At 37.0% G+C, this 6225-nt stretch overlaps 1 long non-coding RNA gene across 1 annotated transcript in view; it reads right to left on the bottom strand.

Annotated features, from left to right (window-relative positions):
• Positions 1 to 4017: 4017 nt before the first annotated feature.
• Positions 4018 to 6225, bottom strand: part of LOC123279239 (uncharacterized) — a 30449-nt gene continuing 28241 nt past the window's right edge. Inside the window, exon 5 of the long non-coding RNA XR_006517149.2 lies at positions 4018 to 6224. This is a non-coding gene — a long non-coding RNA (uncharacterized lncRNA). The remainder of the gene's footprint in view (position 6225) is intronic.

The following is a 6225-nucleotide window of genomic DNA, read 5'->3' as shown; positions in this document are numbered from 1 at the left end:
GTATGAAAGAAAAATCTTAAAAGCAGCCAGAGAAAAAAGATGCATTATATGCAGAGGAGGAAAAAAAAGATAAGAATTACAGCAGAGTTCTTGTTAGAATCTATGCTAGCCAGAAAATATGGAGAAACATCTTCAAAGTACAGAAAGATACAAAACACTTGCCAAACTAGAATTCTTCACTCAATGAAAAATATCTTTGAAAAATAAAGGCAAAAGAAAGACATATTCAGACAAACTAAGCTGAAGAGAATATATCCCCAGCGGAATTATACTATTAAAAAAAAGAACTCCTTCATTAGAGGGAAAATGATACCAAACCAAAATTTAGATCTACACAAAGGTATAAAGAGTACAGGAAATTGTAAATATTTGGATAAATATAAAGAAATTTTTCTTGTTTTGATCTCTCTAAAATATAATTTATTTGAGCAAAACTAATGACAATTTATTGTGAGGTTGGCAGCATATATAGATGTAACAGACATGATGACACAGGATGGGGGCATGAAATGGAAATTCACTATTGTAAAGTTCTTGTCCTATATGTGAAGTGGTATAAAATTATTGGAGAATAGGCTGTGTCATGTTCAAAGATGTATAGTGTAAATCTTAGGTCAACCACCAATAAAATAAAACAAAACAAACAGTGAAAATGACAATAATGGAGATAAAATGAAATCATAATTAATTATTCAAATTACTCCCTAAAAAAGAGAGAAACAAAAAAAAGATAGGAAAATAGAAAATAAACACAGTAGATTTAAATTTACTTATATTGATAATGACCAGAAAAACAAACGGATTAAAACTGCTCCAATTAAAAGGAGATATTTTCATATTGAATAAAAATGCAAGACCCAACTTTTTTTTTTTTTTAAGATTTTATTATTTCCTTTTTCTCCCCAAAGCCCCCCGGTACATAGTTGTATATTCTTCGTTGTGGGTTCTTCTAGTTGTGGCATGTGGGACGCTGCCTCAGCGTGGTTTGATGAGCAGTGCCATGTCCGCGCCCAGGATTCGAACCAACGAAACACTGGGCTGCCTGCAGCGGAGCGCGTGAACTTAACCACTCGGCCATGGGGCCAGCCCCAAGACCCAACTTTTAAGCTATGAACAAGACACCCACTTAAAATGTAAAGACAAGTAGGATAAAAGAAACAAATACTAATCAAAAGAAAGCTAGCATAGTTATAATAATATTAGACAAAGTAGTTTTTAGTACAAAACATTTGCCAAAGATAAAGCACATTTTTTTTATCATAAAGGGACCAGCTTATCCAGAAAACCTAACAATCCCAAATATGTATGTACTAATAACAGAGAACATAGAGCAAAACCTTACAGAATTGAAAGAAATAGACAAATCTACAATAATACTCAGAGATTTTAACATTCCTCTCAGTAACTGATAGAACAGGTAGAAAATCAGTAAGGATACAGAATTAAATAGCAATATCAATCAAATCAACGTAGTTGGTATGTATAGAAAGCTCCACCCAACAACAGCAAATGCACCTTTTTTCATGTGCTCATGGTACACAAACCAATATAGATTATAAGACAAGCTTCAAGAAGTTTAAGAGGATTGGAATCATGCAAACTATGTCTTCTGAGCACAACAGATTCAAGCTAAAAATTCTCAAATATTTGGAACTTAAATAGCACACCTCTAAAACAGCATTGGGTCAAAGAAGAAATCACAAGAGAAAATGGAAAATCTGTTTAACTTAATGAAAATGAAAACACAATGTATCAAAATTTGTAATAAACAGCTAAACCAATACTTTTAGGAAATGTTATGACATTAATACTTAATGTTGTAAAAGAAAAAAGTCTCAAATCAATGAGTTAGGAAGAGATGAGTAAATTAAATTTAGATAAGCAGAGGGAAGAAAATAATAAAGAGAAGAAGAACCAAAGTTAATGAAATTGAAGGAGAAAAAGTGAAGAAACTCAATGACACCAAAAGATGTTTCTTTGAAAAAGCTTAATAAATTGATAAACCTCTAGATAGACTTATCAGGAAAAAAAGAAAGAATTCACAAATTCCTAACATTGTGAATGAAACAGGTGACACAAATGATACATATCCTGCAGACATTAAAAGGATAAGGGAATATTATAAACTATTTTATGTGAAATTCTAGAAAGGCAAAACAGTAGTGACAAAATGGTTGTCAGTATTGACTATAAATGGGCACCAGGGGGCTTTTTGGAGTGACAGAAATGCTCTATATCATGATTGTGGTGGCCACATGATTGCATGCATACATATGTCAAAACTCACTGAGGGGCCAGCCCTGTGGCGGAGTAGTTAAGTTCACACAGTCCACTTCGGTGGCTCAGGGCTTCACCAGTTCAGGTCCTGGGCATGGACGTGGCACCGCTCATGAAGCCATGCTGAAGCAGAGTCCCACATAGCACAACCAGAAGGACCTACAACTAGTATATACAACTATGTACTGGGGGGCTCTGGGGAGAAGAAGGGGAAAAAAAAGATGGGCAACGGATAATAGCTCAGGTGCTAAACTTTACAAAAAAAAAAAACTTGAAGAGTACACCTAAAATCAAAGAATTTTCCTGCATATAAAATATGCCTCAATAAATCTGATTTTTAAAAATAAAAATGGAATAACGCAAACAGGGAATTCTGGAAAAGATGATGGATTAAACATGTATGTCTACTTTCACTTTCTCCCAGAATGAGTTTTTAAAGACATAAATCCACAAGCACAAGTAGAATTGGAGAAGAGATGATCCGAATAACACAATATTAGATGGAAAAAGAGAAGGACACTATAGTATGTTGAAAGTTATGAAAGGGCAGCACATGTTGGGAGCCCATAGAAAGGCACCAATCCCAAATTGGAGGTCCAGAGTCCTCATGATGATCACTGCTGACTCCTCTCAGAGTCCGCTTTAGAAAACCTATTCCCCTGAGAGCCGCTAGCCGGGCCAGCCCACATGTCCTAAGGCATGGCCTTGCCCCTGTAGTCACAACTGATTTGCTCATTGACTCTGCTGTGACTGCAGTTTTCTCTGGCTTGAGCTATGAGGTTTCTTATTACTTGAGAATTTTACATCAGAAATAGCTGAAATGTCATGATGTAGAAAGAGCGGCTGAGGGAGCCCATGTTGGGCTGTGTGCAAGGTGAGTCAGCAGAGAAATCTGGAACAGACAGAAAGGGAAGTGTGGAGCAGACACTTGGAGAGAAGCAGAGTCAGGAGAGAACACGAAGTGACCTCCTGATTCTCAGCACCCAGCTCAGGACCATGTAACTCAGCTCTGCCTCACTTACTGTCTTTCGATTTTATCTGTTGCTGTATTCTTGAAAGAATACCCCCCCTTTTTCCCATCACCTAATTTGAGTGGGGTTCTCTCCTTACACAAAAAGACTCGAACAGGGGTCATGGAAGACTTCCTGAAGGAAAATGATGCCTGAGCAAATCTTGAAAGACCAGTAAGAGTTAGTGAGACAAAGAATGAGAAGGGTGATATTCCAGGACGAGGAGCAGCCCATGCAAAGACTCACAGGCATGAGGAAGTGTGAGCCCTTCCAGCAGTGGCAGGGCAAGCCGTTGGGTACAGCCGAAGCACATGACAGTGGAGAGAAAGAGACTGGGGATGCGCCGCTGGCATCTGGGGACTGAATGAATAAGGTGACTGAGTGAACTCTCAGCCCACCCATATCTTGAAAAAGCTGTTTCTGCAAATCAAATAAGAGATAAAAAGTTTACTGGAAAGTTTGACAAGCCAATTAAAAGACAGGATTGGTTGTGATATTCTGGTTCCAAGAGAAAAATTTACGGAAGTATTGCTGTGTGTAAATATTCTATCTAGAAAATGATTTCAGTGGGGGAAAAATGCTTTCAACATGTCTTCATGGTCTATGAGCTATAAGTAAATTCATTTTAAAAAGAAATTAAATATAAGATGAATGGAATGATAATTACTCACAAGTCTCAAACTTTCCATGTGCATCTAAAATTCAGCAATTCTGAGTTTTTGCTATCAGTAAATTGAGAATAAAAATAGAAATTATCTTTATTATAACAGAAAAATCAATTATCCAGAAATCTCCATATTATTGAGATTATCGTATTTTTCTAAAGAACAATGAAAGTCTTGAACTTGCAAATTTTATTAAAGTGTTCAAATTAAAATGAAGAAAATCAAAGTTTCAAAAAAAGTATGTATAATTAACTTTGTTTACTCCTGGTTATATATTTCTTGATTGTAGAAATCCTGATAAGGGCTGAAAAAACTTATACTAAAACTTTATTCTAATAAAATTAAATAAAATTGGAGTGAATATACATTTTAATATGAATGACTACTAAATAGAAAAAACTACTTCACATATTTTTACATCTTAAAATTCATTGATTTCTTCTTTATTAATACACGTTTACATGTACTCATACACACATATATAAATCATTCTATTTCTAGCTACATATCTGTCTATTGCAAAGCTACAGAAAACAGTTCAACTACAGGAAACTGCATACCTGAAGGAGCACATAACTTTCAGTTTCTGAAGCCATAATCATCGAATTGAAGCCATTCAATTTCAACAAACTGAAACACTCAGCAAATTGATTTGCTCTGGAGTGGAGACTCACAATGATAATATCGGCTATCATTTTATTGAGCGCCACCACGTGCTGGTCATGGTTCTAGTGACCAGAACCGTAGTCATTCTTTCATTTTTTCATCTCTTTATTCATTCATTTATTTATTCATTTATTCACTAAATATTTAATGAATCTCTACTATGAGCCAAGCCTTATTCTAGGCTCAGGACATGGGCGTAAGAGAATATCAGTCTCCTCAATGAGTTTAAGAGTCTAGTGAAGGGAGATAGACATTAATCAAATAAGTGCTGAGAATCATAAATAAAAAATTGTAATAAACACTATGGTGAAAAGCATAAGAGGCTGGATTACATAACTGGAGTGTCTGGATCAGTTTGTGGTGGGGGTAGGATGTGGTCAGAGAAGGATTCCCTGAGGAAGCGATGCTTAACCCAAGAGTAAGAGGTAAGTAGGGCTTAACTAGAGGAAGTGGAACTAAGACCACAGACCCAGATGATTTTGAAACATAGCTTTCGTTGGTTATGTGAGATCTCTATGTAGGAAGAAATGAGCTAGATTGGCGATGAGTCATAAACTGGACACACATCCGTTCTTGATCCACCACTTTTATGTGCTCCCTTTTATACTGGAGAACAATTCAAGACCCCCCAACATTGTCAGAAACAGTATGGGGATCCAGCTAGCAGGGGGGTGCTTGAATTGACAAGTAAGAAGCAAAACTTCAAATGGATGATGACAATAACATACATTTGAAATGTGATTCAGGTGTATACATTTCGAGACTAGGAAGAGAAACAGTAAATTAGGTAAAATATACATTTGAAAATAAATTCGAATGTATATTTTGAAAATAAGGAGAGTCACACTAAATTAGAAAAGTTATACATCCGAAAGGAGATTTGAAAGGAAGCAAGTCACAGAATGTTGTTAAGGAAGGAAATTAGTAAAGATATTTTTTTGTTCTGATTTGAGTCCTAAGACACCGTTAGTAACAAGATACCTACTATAACAGGAAATTGAATGTTTTGTGCTGTTTCACCTCAATCATATAAAGCTAAACTTGTAAAGACATTTCATAGGAATGAGTAGCCAGCAAACTGAAAAAAAATGCAACGTGAAGATTCATTTTAGTGATTTTTACACTGTCTTCAGAATAGGGTTATTTGAATGTTATAAGTCAGAAATTGAAAAATGCATCAAAATTTTATTTTAGTAAGTTATTATCTGTCTTTCAAACAGGGGAATGTGGACTCCGTAGGTCACAGTGTTAGGCCTTTGTCCACAAGGAAGCAACTGGCTTCCCAGCTCCGAGCGAGCCTGCCACGTGAGCAGACCCGGCAGCGCTCTCTCCAGCAGTGGCTGTGCTGTGGACGCAGTGGAGTAATCCTCAGTAGAGACAAAGAGGACTGGAAGGATTCACTCAGGCATGTTCTTCTGCTCCCTGGCAGTGAGCCGTGCCTGGGGCTGGCTGGGAAACAGCTGCTGGGGGCAGCCCGGGCAGGCAAGCGGCTGAGAGGTGGAGCTGCTCTTTTTGAGCAAAGGCTGAAGCCAGTGGCATCTCCGGCAGGCATTGATACAAACGACCATGGGTGCCTCAGAGAGCCTGGTTGAGATGGGACTCTATCC

This window comes from Equus asinus, chromosome 24, assembly GCF_041296235.1.
Source record: "Equus asinus isolate D_3611 breed Donkey chromosome 24, EquAss-T2T_v2, whole genome shotgun sequence".
NCBI classification, from domain to species: domain Eukaryota; kingdom Metazoa; phylum Chordata; class Mammalia; order Perissodactyla; family Equidae; genus Equus; species Equus asinus.
The sequence above is the reverse complement of the archived record's forward strand: the minus strand, read 5'-3'. Positions and strand labels throughout refer to the sequence as shown.